Here is a 20,019-nt window from a genome sequence, read left to right on the forward strand (position 1 = left end):
CCTCTCTTTGCATGCGTTTGCATGGTTAGGTTGGTCTTTGCAGTCTTTAGGGGGTCATGTAACAAGCTTTTGAGGTTCTTGTTCTCTTACTACCTGCATCTGTGCCCCCTTTGCCTGGCTCATGCAAACAAGGTTTTCTATTTTTGCAACTGGCCATACTTCCCTTGTTCTGTGTTTTCCAGTTATTTGGCCACACATCCTAGACACTGTGGATCCTGTGAGGTGCAGACATAGAGACTTTAGAATCTACTGGAAAGTGAGTTTTTTTTGTTTTTGTTTTTTACTTATTAGGGTGGGATTATCTGCTGTAGTTCATGTACTCACATTTCATGTTGGGACTTCTGGTCATCATGTTATTTGAATTTTTAATAGGTTTTCATTTACAGTTTTTAGTCCCGTCTTGCTCTATAACCTGCCGTAACCTATCCATGGCGTCCGCGGTGTAGTTGGAGGTGCTACACTGCCACTGCTTCCTTTCCTTGGTCTAAACCATGAACTCTGTTCCTACTTCCTGGTTTATCTTTATCCTGCCTCCGTTTTGTTTCATTGATATAACTATTAATCAGCATGCATATGCCCCCTTTATCAGACAAAGGATAGCATATTATCTATCCCCTTTCACTTTCATAGCAACTAAATGCCATTTCAGCCCTGTGAAATAATTTGCATAATCGTAGCACATCATTGAAAATATGTGATGATGTCAATAATTACTCCTATTCTCTCATGAATACCGACTTCAATGGATCAGTGGCTTGTCTTATTACATTATCTAATGTATCCGAGACCCGTATTGTGTCCTGGTAGCAGGATTTCCTTTGTCTCCTATGAACTGAACTTGTGTATTCTGTACTGAAATTTTGGTTTAAAGTACAAAAAATTGGTTTGCCACTTGCAACACATTCCATCCATGTGGTAGTTTTGGAGGTAGGATCTTTAAGTCTTTGTTTAACTTTGATGTACTTTTTCTTCACCCCCTTCCCCTCCCTCCCCCAATATTCCTTCAGACCGACCCACACTTTAGTGTACAAAGCTCAGAGGTTACAGGCATCAGCACGAGGCTATGACAGATCTCAGCTAAAAGTCACAGGTTGGTCTTTCCCACCCTGATCATCCCGGGGTTGATGGAAATATTCATCTTGGTATACACACTGATGCTGGAAAGATGTGGTGTCCTAGGGTCAAGGTGCTGGTGCTGATGCTGTGTCTAAAAACGAGCTTTCCTGCTAGACAGCATCTTTGCTGGCAGCCGGCCGCTGCACTGGGAAATAGGAGGAGTTTCTCCGACCTTATTGGAGAGCATATGGCAGGCTCTGATTTCCTTCCTAAATCAGATGATATTACTAGAACTGGGTCATTATGCACACATCGTAATCTATCGTTAAGCCCAACAAAGTAATATTTAGCTAGAGCTTTAATTGTGCTACTGGGATTTATCTCTGCTTTTCAAAGGGGGGGAAAAAGTCAAGCAGAATGGAATGGGGAGAAAGAGGCCATGAATTTTACATTTTAATAAAAGAGGTTGTCATTTTTGACAAACGGTGCTGTGACTGAGTGATTATTTGTACCGATAAGGATAGAGTCATATTTGATTGCCAGAAGTGGGGATATGTTGTCAAGAAGGGTTGACCCTGTGCCCCTGGGCTGTTGTTTGGTAAATTATGCTTCATTGAGAAGTTTGGTTCAAATTAACACAACGAGGTTGAGCCTCCATCATTTTCCCATTTAAAATAAATCTATTCTAAACGTATGTCTCACTTGTTCATTTCTTTAGGCCCTTTTTATAAATGTTCCTTACCTCCATGCTATGAGGACATTCCACTTTTGGTGCTTGTGTATGTGTGTGTGTGTGTGATGTGTGTGTGGGGGGAAGGAATGACATGCTCTTGCATGTGGATATAGGCATGGACATCCCATGGTGTGTATGTTGGAAGTCAAAAGACAACATTTAGTTGTCTGTTGTTGCCTTGCCACTTTGCTCAGACAGGATGTAAGCCAGGCTGACCGGCCCAGAACCTTCTGGAGATTTTTTTTTTGTCTCTGTCTCCTACCTCCCTCTAGGTGAATCAGGATTGCAGCAACTTGTTCAGCTGTGCCTTGCTTTATGTGAGTGTGAGTGTCAGGTTGACAGACTTGCACACGAGTGTTCTTACACACCGAGTCTTCTCAACAATCCCAGCCTTTCATTTCTTAATGGCTTTTGTTATCCAAATTCAGGAATAAACACTGAGCGTGTTTTGTTTTATGTCTGCACCTTTACCTGAACCTAAGTCCTGATCCAATCAGGAAGGCAGGTGGTGGCCCATGAAGAATGCTTTTGGGCATCAAAATTCTTCAGACTGTAGTCACATGTAGTCTAGGATAGTATCCTTGGTGAGCACCCAGTTATGCCAGCATGAAAGACAAGTAATTGAGTGCCCCTTCTCCTTCACATGCTCTTTTTTTGGTAGAAGGAGCATAAGCCATTATAATGGCACTCCTCTGACCTTGAATGTGTCTCTTCTTTGGCTCCTGCTTAGAGAGCCCGCCTACCTCCATCACTTGGAGATGGAGAACTGTCTCCTCTTCTGTCAGGGTTAACAAACATGTAACAAACAAGCAACATATTAACCAGCATTTTTAACAGACACGGTGGATAATGAATCCTGGTACATAGTTAAAGACTTTTCACAATTAAAACGATTTATGAGCCAAGCTACTTCATGGATGCCCGAGGACGAGGGAGTCTTGTGGAAAACAGATAGGCTAAGCATGTGATTGAGTCTGCAGCTGGGTATGACCTGGGAAGGACATAGTGCAGCTGGCATTTTGGATTCTTGGCTGAATCTGAAATGGCATGGCAGTCTCTGGACAGGCATTGCTGTCCTCCAAGCTTTGTCCGGTTTCACATGTACCTGCTTTGACTTGGGGTGGCCACGTAGGAACAAGCTAGTTACAAAGGTAGGTAGCAGACCCTGAGCTTTGGTCTCTGCCTTGTGCCCAGATTCAATCGAGGTTAGAGAAATAGCCCAGCCTTGCCTTGGCTCTGCACACAGTGTATCTTTAAAGACCCTATATACAACTGTAAGCATGATGCTGAAATTGTTCAGTTCACTGTTAGAAAAGAAAACAACATTAGAAAGGAGTAGGAAAATTGCCAGGAAATAAATGCATCTGATTCAAGATTTGGGATAAGAGGCATGAAGGACTGCAGATCAGCGATGGTTTCTATATTCAGTTTAAACCAGGGTTCATCACAGGCACAACAGTAGACACACATAGTAACGAGTCTTTTACAGAGCATACACCTCACTGCATAGACTTAGCTCTCTGCCTAGGGGTGGTTCGCTGGCATTTGTCTTCATGCAGCAGATTGTTAATGTGGAGCCCAGCAGGGCTCCTGGGCACAGCATTATTTCCTGGGAAGGGTCTCCTCCATTTTTGCTGGAAAATACACAGATGTTTCTGATAACAGCAATTATGAAATATTTCAGGAATTCTCAAGGCTCTGCTAAGAGGATCTATGACTGGATTCTGTTTTGGAAGGTTTTAGGAATGTCAGTCTTGGGCGGGGGGCGGGGGATGACTGTGAGCTACAATCAGGAAATACAGCTGCATAGACATGGCCTTCTTGGACTCCTAGCTTTTGAGAAGTTGATTCTGTCTGTCTGTCTGTCTGTCTTCTTCCCCCCTCTCTCTGTGCCTCTGTGTGTGTGTGTTTGTGTGTGTGTGTGAGAGAGAGAGAGAGAGAGAGAGAGAGAGAGAGAGAGAGAGAGAGAGGCTGTTGATGTACTCTACTAGGGATTTCTAGAAAATTTAGTTGAGCAATGTTGAAATGATTTCCTGCTAGGTGTCAACTAGCCTTCCTACCTGGGGGCAATTTGAGGCAGCCCTGGTTCCTCATACTGATCTTTCCTGAAGCTGGAAATGGGTCTGAATATCTTCACACTTAGATGGGACTGTGTCTAAGATGGGCCATGCAGTAGACTTTTCCCATTTATAGGGAAGTTCTGTCCCCCTGGGCATCTGCCTACTAGTTCTTCACTGAATGTGAACTACAACAGAGCTAGAAATTTCATTTACTTCGCCAGATATGTTTCAGGTGTGATGACTGCCTTGTTGGATAGGTGGGGATTGGCTACATTCAGATGCATGGAAGATTAGGTCATAATAACTAAAGCCATTTCAAAAAAAAAAAAAAAAACACCTCTCTTACTTCAAGAGTGCATTTGAAGTGGATGTCTAATACTAGCCATAGCGTATACTTTTGCCTTCATCTTCTGCCTTGGAGCTCCGAGTCCTCAACCTGTTCATTTGCAGAGAATGTTATGGTACACACACATTCTTACGTTTTTGTGATTTCAAAGTTTACTCTATAGCATGAATCTTAAAAAGAATTCAGCCTTGTAAACAAATGTCTAAGATTTCCCCCCCAAGAAAATAGCTTCTCACTTGTTTTGGGAAGCAGCCAAACTTCAGTTGATTTTTTTCCCCCATTGAAACCAAATTTGAAGTCTTTCCAAAGAAGGGGCGGGAAGATAAACTGAGGTCACACCTGATCATCACAGCTGGGTTAAGCTTCACCACGTGCGCATTTTTCATAAAGTGACTTGCTCGTTCTAGTTCAATCCATACTTAATTAAGAGCAATAGATCTCATTTTCCTCAGCAGAGTGATCTAGGAACCAATAGATTATCCTCCACGGACACTCCATGTGGCTCTGTAGGTCACAGTGCAACCATCTTTTCCCAACCTTCAGGTTGTTATGGAGGCTGGATACTTGTCAGGGCTACTTCTTAAATTGTGTTCTACGCTCCCAGGCTTCTTTTGTGCTTGAACATTTGTGCAGAAAAGCATCCACATTTACCAAAGTCGTCTCCCCCAAGAGGAAGTCTTGCAATGACGTGTTAATGGCACTGTTTTATACAGCACAACAAATTTAGCCCATCCCTAGAGGCACAGCAAATTTTGATATATTCTGTCTCTCTTTAATGGTGCTTCTCTGTCTGGTATTTAATTTGCAACTTGCTATCCATTACTCATGCTGTGTGCCAGTTTCTCTTGTGTTTTTCATACCATTGTCAAATTAACTTTTTTTTTCTTTTTTACTGGAATATGCCTGGAAAGGGAAGGCACCTTGAGAAAGAAACTGATTTGTCATTCGTGTCTCTCTTTGCCTGAGTGGCTTCTGGAACTTTGGCATTTCGCAGGCTAACTCGGCAGTGTGTGTATGTCAATGTGCTGCTGCTGTACTTTCATCTCTATCTGGCCTGCACACTTATCTATATTATATGTCCACAGTCGCACACATAAATGAACAAGCATGCTGGGTAATGGGAGGAGGGCTTCACTTCGTCAAGAAACTGTTAACTTACAGCAACAATTATCTTTTTAAGAGGGTAGAGATGAAGAATGACAGAGAGAGGAAGAGAAGAAATTAGGCCTTGCCATACTGCCAGTTCAGTATAATTATCATCTAATTCTCTTTAGGACTATGATACTTGAATTTTTTTTTCTGAGGCAAAAGAGAATCTTTACTTTGACTCCTGTATTCTTTTTGTTTTCCTTGTCTCTTAAAGTTACAAGTTCATAGTGGCAAGGATATTTCACATGTATCTGGGAAGTTGCTAAATGTGTGTGTACTTATGTGTGAATCTGTACATCTATCTATGAATTTGTGCATCTGGTTTTTATTTATTAATAATTAATTGATTTACTTTATTTTTACAATTGAGCTTTCCCTCATTCCTCTCCCCCGAGTCCCCCTCTCTCACTTCCTAGCCCCTCTCCCCGTCCTTTTCTCCTCAGAGAAGGAGAGACCTCCCACAAGTATTGCCCACTTGACATACCAAGTTTCAGTAGGACTAGGTGTAGGTTTTTCTATGGAGGCTAGGTAAGTCCGCCCAGTTATTTGGAAGGAGATACAAAGGCAAGCAACAGAGTCAGAGACATCTCCTACTCCTGTTGTTAGGGATTTCACATGAAGATCAAGCTTCATATTTATAACATATGTGTAGGAGAGCCAGGTCAGTTTCATAAATGCTCTGTGGTTGGTGCTTCAGTCTCTGTGGCCCTCTATGGGCCCAGGTTAGTTGATTTTCTAGATTTTGTTATGGTGTCCTTGATATCTATGGCTTTCTCAATCCTTTCTCCCCCTCCCCCCCAAAATTCCCAGAGCTCCAGCTAATGTTTGGCTGTGGGTTCTTATATCTGATTCCATCAGCAGCTGGCTGAAGCCTCTTAGATGAGAGTTACACTAGGCTCTTGTCTGCAAGTAGAGCAGACTATCATTAATAGTGTCAGGGTGGCCTCTCTTCTCACAGCATGGGTCTCAAGCTGGATCAGTCATCGGCTGGTCATCCTGCCAGTCTCTGCTCTATCTTTATTCCTGCACATCTCATAGGCAGGAAAAACTGTGGGTTTTATGGCTGTGTGGGTGTCCCCATTCCTCCATTAGAAGTGTTGCCAGGCTATGGGCTGTTTCAGGTTCCATATCCTCTATTGCTAAGTCTTAGCTAGGGTCACCCTCATAAATTCCTGGGAGTTTCCATTGTCCAAGGTATCTAGCTTCTCCCAGAGATGCAGTAGTTTGATTCGCAACTGATTTCAGTTTCTCTCACTCCATCTTTACTACACTTGATCTCTCCTCTTTCCCTCCCCTCCCCCTCTCCCACACAGTTCCCTTCCTCCACCAATACCTGGCTACATCTTATTTCCCTTATCAGAGATATTCAAGCATCCAAGCTTGAGCCCTTCTCATTACTTAGGTTCTTTGAGTCTGTGTTTTGTAATATGGGTATCCTGTACTTTATGGCTAATATCCATTCATAAGCAAGTGCATGCCATGACTCCCTTTTGGGGTGTGGGTTACCTCACTCAGGATGATCTTTTCTAGTTTCATTTACTTGCCTGAAAATTTCATGATGTCATTGTTTCTAATAACTGAGTAATATTCCATTGTGGAGATGTATCATATTTTCTTTACCTATTTTTTTTATTTTTGGTTGAGGGACATCTAGGTTGTTTCCAGTTTCTGGATTATTACGAATAAAGCTGCTATGAACATACTTGGGCAAGTGCTTTTGTGGTATGGTGAAGCATCTTTTGGGTCTATGTCTATGAGTCATATAGCTGGGTCTTGAGGTAGAACTATTTTCAATTTTCTGAGAAACAACCATATTGATTTCCAACATGGTTGTAAATGTTTGGACTCCCATCAACAATGGAGGACTGTTCCCCTTGCTCCAAATCCTCACCTGCATGAACTGTTGCTTGAGCTTTTGATCTTAGTCATTCTGACAAGTATAATATAGATTCTCAGAGTTGTTTTGATTTTCATTTCCCTGATGGCTAAGGATGTTCAACATTTTAAGTGCTTCTCAGCCATTAGAGATTCTTCTGTCAAGAACTCTCTATTTAGACCTATATTCCCTTTTTAATTGGGTTATTTGGTGTGTTGATGTCTAACTTCTTGAGCTCTTTAATATATTTTGGATACCAGTCCTCTGTCAGATGTAGGGTTTGGTTGGTGAAGATCTTTTCCCATTCTGAAGGCTGCTGTTTGTTCTTTATTATGGTGTTTGCCTTACGGAAGCTTCTGTTTCATGAGGTCCCATTAATTAATTTTTGATCTGAGTCCATGAGCTGTTGTTCTAATTAGAAAGTTGTCTCCTGTACCAACATGTTCAAGGCTATTTTCCAGTTTCTCATCTATGAGATTTAGTATATCTGGTTTTAGGTTGAGGTCTCCAATCCACTTGGATTAGAGTTTTGTGCATGGTGGTAGTCATGATTCTACATGGAGAAGTGTAGTTAGACCAGAACCATTTGTTGAAGATGCTTTTTTTTTGTCCCATTGTATGGATTTGGTTTCCTTCACAAGAATGAAGTGTTCATAGGTGCATGGCTTTACATCTGGGACTTTGATTTGATTCTATCCTCAGACTGTCTCCTTTATGCCAATGTCATGTGGTTTTTATTACTATTGCTTTGTAGTGCAGCTTGAGACTAGGGTTGGTGATACCTCCAGAAGTTATTATATTGCCCAGGATCATTTTAGCTGTTCGGAATTTTGTCTTTCATTTGAAGTTGGTAATTGCTCTTTAAAGGTCTGTAAAGAATTGTTTTGGAATTTCGATCTAAATTGAGTAGAATCTGTAGATTGCTTTTGGTAAGAGGATCATTTTTTTCCTATGTGCATCCTACCAATCCATGAACATAGGTGATCTTTCAATCTGATATCTTCTTTAATTTCTTTCTTCATAGACTTGAAATTCTTGTCATTTACCAGCAAGTGTGAGGGCAGGAAGGCAAAGGGGAAAGCTTCCTTCTCCCAGGCCCTTTATGTGGGCTATCACCAGAAGGTATGGCCCAGATTTAGGATGGAACCTCCCACCTCAAAGAATCCAATTGGTGTGTGTGGGGGGGATGTCTCTCAGAGGCATGTCCAGGTGCTTGGTTTTTATTGGATCCCAGAAGTAGTCAAATCAATAACTAAGAATAGTTATCACAAGAAGGGGGGGGAGAAAGGAAGGGAAGGAGGGAGGAAGAGAGGAAGGGAAGGAAGGGGGGAGAAAGGAAGGGAAGGAGGGAGGAAGAGAGGAAGGGAAGGAAGAGAGGGAGGAAGGAAGAAAGGAAGGAAGGGAGGGAGGGAGAAAGGGAGGGAGGGAGAGACAAGATATGGAGAAAGAACAGTGATGATGAAGGGAGGGGGGAGGGGATAGAAGAGCAGAGACTAGGGGTTACAGACTGAAGCCACATTAAAAAAAAAGAAATTCTTGTCATACAGGTGTTTCACTTGTGTGAGTAGAGTTACACCAAGATATCTTATATTAGTTGTGAAGGGTGTTGTTTCCCTACTTTCTTTACCATTTGTTTATAGGTGTGCTGATGATCTTTTTGAGTTATTATTTTTTTGTTGTTGTTGTTGCTGAAGGTGTTTAACAGCTGTATGAGTTCTCTGGTAGAATTTTGGGGGTCGCTTATGTAAACTATTATATCATCTTAATAGCTGTACTTTGACTTCTTTCTTTCCAATTTGTATGTACTTGGTCTCCTTTAGTTGTCTTATTGCTCTATCTAGAACTTCTGGGCAGCCTTGTCTTGTCACTAATTTTAGTGGAATTGCTCTAAGTTTCTCTCTACTTAGTTGGATATTGTCTGTTGGCTTGCTGTATATTGCCTTTTTTTATTTGTTTGTTTAGATATGTGCCTTGTATTCCTGAACTCTTTAAAACTTTTAATAAGAAGGGATATTGGATTTTGTCAAAGGCATTTTCACTGTCTAATGAGATGATCATATGAATTTTTCTTTCAGTTTGTCTATATGGTGGATTATGTTGATGGATTTTCATATATTAAAGCATCCATGCATTCCTGGAATAAAGCCTACTTGATAATGGTGGATGATGTTTTTGATGTGTTCCTAAACTTGGTGTGCGAGTATTTTATTGATTTTTTTTTTTGCATCAATGTTTAGAAGAGAAGTTGGCTGAAAGTCTCTTTCTTTGTTGAGTCTTTGTGAGGCCTCATAGAATGATTTTGGTAGTGTTCCTTTTGTTTCTGTTTTATGGAATAGTATGAGGAGTGTTGGTAGTAGCTCTTCTTTGAAAGTCTGGTAGAATTTTATGCTAAACTATAACAGTTTTAGCTTTTTTTAGTTGGACATCTTTTCATGACTGCTTCTATTTCCTTAGGGGTTATAGGACATTTTAAATTGTTTACCTGATCGTGTTTTAACTTTGGTAAGTGTTATCTATCAATAAAACTGTTCATTTTGTTTAGATTTTTCCAATCTTGTGGCATACAGGCTTTTGAAGTAAGACCTAATGATTCTTTGTATTTCCTCAGTGTCTCTTGTTATGTCTCCCTTTTCATTTCTAGTTTTTAAAATTTGTATACTTTCTCTGTCTTTCAGTTTGGCTAAGGGTTTTTCTATCTTGTTGATATTTTCAATGAGCCAGCTCTTGGTTTTATTGATTCTTTGTATTCTTCTTTTTGTTTCTAATTTATTGATTTCAGCCCTCAATTTGATTATTTCCTGCCATTTACTCCTTTTGTGCGTGTTTGCTACATTTTGCTGTAGTATTTTCAATTGTGTTGTTACATTGCTAGTATAAGAACTCTTTGATTTCATGCCATGAATCTTCACTTAGCACTTCTTTCATTGTGTCCCATAAGTTTAGGTATATTATACCTTCATTTTCATTGAGCTCCAGAAACTCTCTAATTTCTTTCATTATTTCTTCCTTGACCCAGTGGTCACTGAGTAAACCATCAAGAGCTGTTTCCACTCAGTTTCTATGAGTCTGCTCTTTCTGCTCTCGAGGTTCAGTTTTAATCCATGGTAGTCTGATAAGACGCAGGAGGTTATATCAATTTTCTTGTATCTGTTGAGGCTTGCTTTGTAACAGACTATGTGGTCAATTTTGGAGAAGGTTCTGTGAGGTGCTGAGAGGAAGGTACATTCTTTTGAGTTTGGATGAAATGCTCTGTTGATATCTGTTAGGTCCATTTGAACCATAACCTCTGTTAGTTTCATTATTTCTCTCTTTAGTTTCTGCCTTGATGACCTGTCAATTTGTGAGAGTAGGATGCTGAAATCTCCCACTATTAATGTGTGGGGTTCAACGTGTCATCTAAGTTTTAGTAATGTTTCTTGTATGAATGTCAGAGGCTTTGCATTTTGGACATAGATATTCAGAATTGAGACATCATCTTGGTGGGTTTTTCCCTTTGAAGAGTATGAAGTGTCCTTCATCATATCTTTTAATTAATAGTGGTTGAATGTTTATCTTATTAGACATTAGAATGACTACTGAAGCTTGCTTCTTGGGTTTGTTTGCTTGGCAAATATTTTTCCATCCCTTTATTCTGAGACAATGTCTGTTTTTGTTGCTGAGATGTGTTTCTTGTGTGCAGCAGAATAATTGAATCTGTTTAGGCATCTTTTCTGTTATACTGTGTCTTTTTATTAGAGAATTGAGTCCTTTGATATTGAGAGATATTAATTACGTATGATTGTTAGTATCTGTTATTTTGATGATGGTGGTGGCAGTGTGTGTGTGTGTTTCTTGTCTTTTGATTTTGCTAGTGTGGAATTATTTTCTCTGTTTTCTTGGGTATAGGTAACTTCCTTGGGTAGGAGTTTTCCTTCTAGTATCTTCTGTAGGGCCGTTTGTGGATAGAGATATTTAAATTTTTTTATCGAATATTTTGTTTTTCCATTTATATTAATATAAAGTTTGCTATGCAGTCTGGGCTGGCATCTGTGGTCTCTTAGAAAGTGCAGGATTTCTGCTCAGGCCCTTCTGGCTTTTAAAGTCTCTTGGGAAGTCAGCTATAATTCTAATAGGTCTGCCTTTATATGTTACTTTGCTTTTTTTCCCTTGTGGCTTTTAATATTTTTTTGTGGATCTGTACATTTGACTACTAGTTATAGTTATACTCATATAATCTGTATCTGTAGTATCTATATCAGCATCTATATCTACACTAATGATACACATTTTAAATATCTCTGCCCGTATATCTATCTAAATGTATCATCTGTATATAGCTATAGCTATTTCATTCAGATATATCTCTACTTCAGTATCATGTCTATCAATCATGTTTATGGCTATATTCATACTTACATAGGTATATGCATCTATATTTACATGTACATATCAATCCATTTATATATCATTCAGTTGTGTTTATGGTGTTTTTACATGTGTAGGCATATCATATTCAGATGTAACTCTATACCATTTATAACTAGCATATTTATAGCAGTATCTACACAGGTCCATCTCTATCTGTCATCTGTCATCTATATCTGAGATTGGCGTGCTACCTACTGCACTAAGGAGTCACCTGTCTGTAATCTATATCTGATAATCTATCAACTATCTAGCTGTGTGTATGAGAGAGAGGAGAGAGGAGGAGAAGAGAAGAGGAGAAGAGGGGATAGGGGGAGAGGGGGAGAGGGGAGAGGAGAGAGGAGAGAGAGAGAGAGAGAGAGAGAGAGAGAGAGAGAGAGAGAGAGAAAGAGATTGATTGGTTGATTGATTGATTGATTGACTGATTGATTTAGGGGCATATCTAGCCACATCTACAGCTTCACCCTTTCTGCATGTATATTCATTTTTATATAATTTGTATCTATCATATCCATGGGTGGGTCTATACTTATAATCATAGCTATATTAATCTACATTAATATATTAATCTACATTAATATATATATAATCTACATTATGGATCTACATTTGTACATCCATAATATCTCTGCTTTACATATCAGATAGGTTTTATTTTTGAGTTAGTGGTTTGTTCAGTGTTGAGACAGCTTACCTATTTGTTCACTCTATCTCTTTCTCACCAGATGTATGTCTATACCATATCAATACCTGCAACTTCCTAGGAACAGGCTGTCATTTCTCTCGGATGAAATATTTTCCTCACTAAGATTTATTTATTCTTACTTTAGGATTGTGAGTACTTTGCCTGCCTGGTGCTTGCAGAGTCCTGAAGTGAGTTCTCGATACCTTGGAACAGGAGTTATAGGTGTTTGTATACTGGGAATCAAACCTGTATCTTCTGAAAGAGCAGTCAGTTCTCTTGACCACTAAGTCACCTCTCCATCTCTTGACATTTTTATTACAAATCAACATATAGAGTGAGACAGGAGACTTCAGGGCTCCACCAGGTGGGAGATGGAGTTCGAGGGTGAGAGTCGCAATGAGCTTCTCTCGCTGGCCAGGTGATTTGTTTCTCTCTGCAGTCGGACACAGCTCTTCGGGAAATCCCTTGTCCATAGTGCAGCTGCCAATATATTGTTTTTCTCTGTTCTCTTCTTGCCTCCTCCATTCTACATCTTTGATTTCTATGCATGTAATAATTGTCTTGCATTGCATCCAAATCTCCCAGGATAAGATGGAAGTGTATGCGTGTGTATTAACACATGAAAACAACCATCTCCTACCATGCAACCTTGTGGGGATACACACATCTTTACTGAGTCAAACAGGATTTTGAGCTACTGGATAGGGGACTGAAGGAAACCCAGCATCACATCACCCACCACACGCTTGAGTTTCCTTAGTCCCCTCTTCCTTGTGGCAGCTGCTTTGATGCTTATGGTCTCTGCTGCACACTGAGTTGCCTTGTCCTCCTGTGTTAGAGGCACATGCTCCATTTTGTGCCAAGAACCAGTGTCCAGTTGTCTAGCATCTTCTCCTTGGTCAGAGCATGTTGAGGTCATTTTGTACAGGGGCCACACAAGGGCCACACTGAGGCTACACAAGGACAGTAACACAGGCTCTGAAGCAAGCCAGCTTCACACACACACACACACACACACACACACACACACACACACACACAGACATGTTTGAGACTTTACTCTTTGACGTTTGCTATAGCGTGGACCCAAATGTCCATCTACTGTCAGGAAGCTTCCGGTTATCCTCCTGCAGTTGCCATTTCTCTTCTTTCTACAAAACCAAGACAGTTGAGTCTCTGTTTCCTGGGTGAGAGATAGCTGAGCATCCACAGGGAAAGGTGTTGACTTTCCATTGACCTTTGGTTGTAATTGCTAACTTCTGGCACCTCTGTATGGGGATAGACAGCTTCCTAGACTGACATACGTTTGGGACTTGGACTGTTTTTTTGGTGAACACATTGGGGCAAGGATTAAGAGAGAGGATTAGATGAACGCCTAGTTCTTTCTCAGCTGAGTTTTCCAAGGTGACCTTACTGGGTCACCCATTCTGTGGCAGGTACTTGGAGATCTTATGGTGTGTGCAGTAGCCACAAGACTGGTTTACTGGGTTTGTTGGAAGATTATGTAAGGGGAAGGCTGACTTGTCTGACTTTCCTGGAGATTATGATTTGGCTGCTGCCTGCCCTAATGCCTTATAGTTCAAACTGCTCACTTGTGGAAAGAGCATTGCCAGGATCTCTGTTGCCCTGATAATAAGGTAACATCTACCATAGCCTTCTGGTCTCGGTGCAAAATGGAGAACTCCCTTCACTAGCAGAAATTTCCCTTCTCTGACCTTGTCTGAGGAGTTTAACTGCTGCCACCATCTCTACCTGCAGAATGTCACATAGCCTTGGTTAAGATTACAGGTTCAACTTCCTTTTCCCTAATAAGAACCTGTTCAGCTAGTGCCTGGGATCTCTGAAATGCTAATGAGGAATTTTGGTACCTTATGCCTTCAGCCAATGACGCGATGTTTGCCTACCCTGTATATTTCTGACTCACATCCCCAAAACTATACAGGCCTTGAATCAGCCCATGTAAAGTTGTTCTGTCTCCCTGTAGCTTCTCTGGGTATGTTTTCATTACTGTACCTACTCACAGGGCTTCTGAACTCAGATCTGTATTCTCTGCTTCCTTTGCTCTCATGGACCAGTATTGGCCAATGATCAGGATGGGGAGCATGCAGCATACAACAGTCATGGTGCTGGGCCAGTAGCTGAGAGTTTACATCCTGTGTCACAACCATGGGACAGAGACAAAAAAAAGAGTGAGTGAGAGAGAAGAGAGAGACAGAGAGATAGAGAGATAAAACAGAGATAGAAAGATAGAGACAGAGATACACAGAGAGACAGACATAACACACACACACACACATGCCGGGCGTGGTGGCACATGCCTTTGATCCCAGCACTAGGGAGGCAGAGGCAGGCGGATTTCTGAGTTCGAGGCCAGCCTGGTCTACAAAGTGAGTTCCAGGACAGCCAGGGCTGTATAGAGAAACCCTGTCTCCGAAAAAAAAAAAAGAAAGACACACACACACATATAGTCAGAGGGAGACACACACAAAGAGACAGAAACTGACAGAGACAGAGAGACAGCAGACAAACAGACACACACACACACACACACACTGAAAGAAAGAGAGAGAGAGAGAGAGAGAGAGAGAGAGAGAGAGAGGAAGGAAGGAAGGAAGGAAGAAAGAAAGAAAGAAAGAAAGAAAAAAGAAAGAAAGAAAGAAAGAAAGAAAGAAAGGAAGAGAGAGAGAGATTGCAAGTCCTTTTGAAACCTCAAAGCTCACCCACCACCCTGGTGACATACCTCCTCAAATGGGGCTGCATCTCATCCTTCCCAAACAGTTCAACTGATGGGACCAAGTATTCAAATATATGAGCCTATAGGGGCTGATCCCATTCAACCAGCATGCAGTGTGAACCAAATGGGGACAAGCCAAGTAACAAAGCTAAGACCACTTCTTTGACTTGGTTTAGCAGAGGGTGTTGGAGCAATGAATGCTGTTGTAGCAGGGGTGCTTTCTCCTCTCCAGTGTAGAAGAGCATAGCTCACCAATGGCAATGTCCTAAAGGAAAAGGAGGCTCCTGTGGAAGTCTAACGAACTTTCCAAAGTACAGTCTAGAGAACATGCTGTCGTTTCGCTGATGAGGCACTGGCACTGGTGATCTCAAGAAAATAGTGTTTGCTTTTACTTTGTAGCACATATGTCTACATAGGAATGTTTACATTTGCATGTGAGGGTGAGGGGGAAACTATTAAAAAGCCAGTATGTATATATGTATGTAGTACATATAGCTGGAACATGAATCTGCATCGGTGAGGAGATGGTGCCATCGTTGCCAGCCTGATTCCTCCAGTACTGTGTGTTTCCAATGCAGATGGGCAAGAAAATGCACATCAACTCCTCGCTGCATAAAGGTCTGAGATAGACCCTTTATCCAAAGCTAGCCCTGTCTCCAGCTCTTTCCTTTCTCTCTTTTGTCGGTGCAGTGTGTCCTCAGGACAAGGATGATTCCACCGTGGGACAAAGGTCAGGAATGGGAGCACATGTGTACCTGCACTTAGCACTTGGAGTCCAGCTCACCGAGACCAGTATTAGCATGAAATTCATTTCACTTCACACCACCTCACACTAGGGAATCGTCCTGATGTGCACCTGGGGGGCCAGGCTCCCCTTATTTCTGGAAGTCTTCTGTCTCTAAAAGAGCCTTCTGTAAGGTGGGTAGGCTCTATCCTGGGCAGTGGGACACGGGTGCTAGTACATTCTCTCTCCGAGACAGGAAGAATCGATTGGTCTTCTGCAAATCCATGTGGTTCTGGTTCTGCCTGCTATGGTCCCAACCTGTCTTTCCTCAGACACCTATTGACTCCTCAAAGATAGCCATGCAGCTCTTTATTCTCAGGGCTCATCAGCTTCCCCATTACACCTCACTTCAGTGGATTCCCAGTCTCGAACTTTACAAGCAATCCATGCTCCCCCTGTCTGCTTCCCCCCCTTACCTGCTTTCACACAATGCAGTCTACAGTGTAGTTCCAGGGCTAGAGGGATAGGTCCAAGAGCAAACTTGCTACTGTTGTTGGAACACAATGGCGATTTTGACAGCTGCCACTATATTACCAACCGAAGTTGCATTGATTGGCAAGCATTTGAGAAGTCAGTGACAGTGCCTTACCCGAAATCCTTGTAAGTAAGTGTGATAAACTTCTGTATCTGTCAATCCAGGAAATGAAAGGTTGCGTCCCGATGTGGAAACAGTTTGTCTTTTCCTTATGATGAGAGAGGAGAAATGTTCTCCAGAGGGTTGTGAGCCACTCATGTGTGTGCGTCATTCCCACGTCTGTCTCCTCTCCATTCTGTTTTTATTTCTGTCATGTCTTAGGTCTTATTGATAGAGCTCCTGTCACAGGGGAGGGCTTCTCTGTGACATATTTTACAAATGTACTCCTGGTATATATATATATTTTTATATTGTGCCACTGATGAGCGTCGGCATTTTGACACAATTCAGCCCATCTCCCAATTCTCGCATGGCATCTGTACTTTCACTTGCTTACAAAACAGATTTCCCTGCCTTGGTAGTTAGGAACACATTCAAGTGATGTCTTTGAGTCTTTGTTTAATATAGAATTTACTTTAGTATCAATGATAGAGATCAATTCAGATGGCCAACCCATGCCCCAGTTTTTACTGGACCTTCTTTTTCCTGATGATATAAAAAAGATTCTTGTTAATGTGCTGTCACCTTGCTATGGCGATTCAGCGCTCTCCCTGGAGTCCCCATTCTATTTTGGAGATTCACCTGACCATTGTGACAGTGACTTCCTGGTGTTTTAAGACCTGACAATAACGGGGCTGACATAGGATGCTATGATATTTGATTTAAGGGGTCACTCCTTATTACACTTAGTCTCGGAAATTTCTCGGCTGTCTTGTGCTTTCTCTTCATGGATACTCTATTGGGATGCCGTGGGATTTGAAGATTAGACAGAACTGATTTTTAGCAGAGTGGACTTCCCATTGAAGGCAGAGTGTGGTGATTGTAGAGACTCTTCCTCTCGGAGCTGTCATTCGAGGTGCAAGGTTGTCTATGCACATCTGTCGCATATATTCCTCTCACGTGATAATCGATTTTGTTTGCAACTGTAAAGATGTCATTTGCATTACTGAGCTTTTTGTTATTTCAATAAGATGCCTGAAGATACCAACTTAACAGAGGAGGGATTTGAGGGTTTCCAATTCAGAAGTTTCAGTCTGCAGTTGAAGGTACATCCCCGGTGACACACTTCCTTCTAACAGCACAATGGCTGAATTAGCTGATGAGGCTATCATCTTCGTGGTCCAACCTCTTCCCAGTAGCATCAGCAGCTGAAGACCATGCCCGAAACGTGTGAACCTTGTGCATGTGTATGTGTGGGGTTCTCATCCTAACCACAGCTCTCATGGACATCTTACCATGCTGCTTTACTGAGTCATTTAGTCATTAATTTCACTCCAGGTGCCTTGGCTGGGTCCTCCAAGGACAGACACAGTCTTGCCGCAGAGGGGGGATCATCTCGTGGTCTTGGACCATCTGCTCACTGTTCCCCTAGGGCCCATGAGACCACTCTGCTATCTCAGAGACATACTTCAGATATCACCAGACTGCCAAACTCTCCTCAGCTTGGCTCAGCTCCAGCCTTGTTTCCTGTCTCCTGTCTCAGACGCATTGCTTTCAGTCTCAGCTTCCCATCCTTGGGCTCACCTTACTTACTTATGCGTTCTCAGTGAAGCTGATAGTCTAGAGGTGCAAGGCTCTGGGGACTAAAACACTACCTGAACATTTCATAGCACATCTAATAGTGGTGGATTCTTCTAAAAGCAGTCCTAGCCTGTGTGTGTGTGTGTGTGTGTGTGTGTGTGTGTGTGTGTGTGTGTGTAGAAATGGAGGTTTGGAATGGCTTGTCCCCATCTATAGCCACAATAAGATGCAGTTCTAACAACCATGCCCTAATATGAGAAGTTCGGGTTCTCTGGTCTCACAACCCTTCCTAATGCTGTCTGCCTCGAGAAGATGGTAGAGCATTAAGAGCAGAGCTGGCTCCCTGTGAATGACCTACAGGATTCCAAATGCAGCAACTGTTCTAATCCAAAGGCGATCGGCTGATACATTTGGTATTTTTTTCTAACTTTTTATTGATTTGTTGTGAATTTTACTCAACCCCCTCATCCCTTCGTATCCACCTTATGCCCTTGTAGCCACCCTCCAAAAGAAAATACAAATAAAAAAGATCTCATTGTGGAAGCTGTAGTGTGTCACAGTGTGTCCCACAGTATACCCTTTGCCCGCACCTCTTTACTTGGAAATGTTCATTGCACTGAGTCATTGGTCTGGTTCTAGGCCTCTGGCTTCTATTACACTATCAATACTGGATCTTTACCTGGACTCTTCTTGGATATCCTGTTGTTACCCTATGCCATGGAGATCCTTCAACTTTGGATCTGCAGGACCATCCCTATCATATAGTCCAGCAGATCATGATATGTTAGATATTGGAGTAAGTCAACTCAAAGCCCTGTATCTGGGCCTGAGTAGCAGTTGAGCTCTGCCAGCTCTCTTGTACCCACACGGCCAGGGCCAGCTCCACTGTGTTGCTCAGGCAAGGTGCAGGACCAGCTCTCACTCCTGCTGCAGTTAGTGAGGGGGGAGGGTGGGTGGGGCATGTCTCCTGAGTCCATGCCACCTCAAGGCAGCTGAGAGCACAGCTAACTCCTGTGCTTATGCCCTCAGGAGCAGCTCACTTGCATGAGGTCACATCCCTAAGGGATGACCAAAGGTCTTGATGTTCATAGAGGACTTTGATCCATTTGTACCCAAGGATCAGGTTTACCTAGTGCAGAGAGCCCAGTAGACACCAGCTTGCCCAGGCTGAGTGGGAGGCAATACAGCCCTTGCCTATGGAGATAGGCTCTTGGGGAAGCCTCTCCTCCCAGCTCTCCATGCTTGTGTGTGTCTGTGTGTGTGTGTGTGTGTGTGTGTGTGTGTGTGTGTGTGTGACATCATTGTCTAGTGCAGGGAGGGATAAAGCCCCAACTCCAGCTCTCAAATTCCCATCCCTAAGCTCCACAGGACTCAATGTTTGCTTTTAACTTCCTGAAAAACTTCAAATTGTATGTTCTTGATTTAGTGGCAGGACACACCACAAGGAAGGAGAGAGATCTGCAGGGTCTTAATGACTGTGAGGGTGGATGGAACAGGGCTGGCCAAAAGCAGTTTCAGGCAGAACACAGGGGTCGTACATCTCCTATGGGGGTCTCACTGAGGCTCTGAGCAGCAGGGGAGCAGTGGGGACATAGATATGACATCTAGTGGGAAGAGAAGAAAATGGTGTTTCCCAGGGAGTCTTTGTCCTTGCTAGTCCAAACCCCTTCCTAAGCACCAGAAGCAGCAAGAGGAAGAGAGGAGGACACAGAGGTCCTTCTAGGGGCCACAGAATAAGTTGTTGACCTTCTTCTTGCCATAGCCTGCCCCATGAGAATGCCGGCCTCCCATTACAGAAAGGTCGAAATCTACTGCACCTCCACCAACAGCCTTCAGCAGAGTGGCAGAGATAGATGGTGACATCCCCAGAGTTCAGGATCCCTCATGATTCTCAGGTAGTCGTTGTGAGAGCTCACTGATGCCAGGGCCTCAGGAGGGTTGGAAAGATCTGGCCTATCCTCCAGGACTTGGCCAGAAAGTGGTACTCAGGAAGGCAAAGCAAGACTGGAGTTGCTGCTGGCACCTTGAAGGGCATAA

General features: G+C 42.4%; 1 long non-coding RNA gene across 2 annotated transcripts in view; it reads left to right on the forward strand.

The window, feature by feature from the left end:
• The window catches only part of Gm30192, a 65,455-nt gene that overhangs the window by 13,971 nt on the left and 31,465 nt on the right, over positions 1 to 20,019 (forward strand). The gene's annotated exons all lie outside the window — the stretch shown is intronic.

The sequence above is a fragment of the Mus musculus genome, chromosome 18 (assembly GCF_000001635.26).
Source record: "Mus musculus strain C57BL/6J chromosome 18, GRCm38.p6 C57BL/6J".
Classification (NCBI taxonomy): Eukaryota; Metazoa; Chordata; class Mammalia; order Rodentia; family Muridae; genus Mus; species Mus musculus.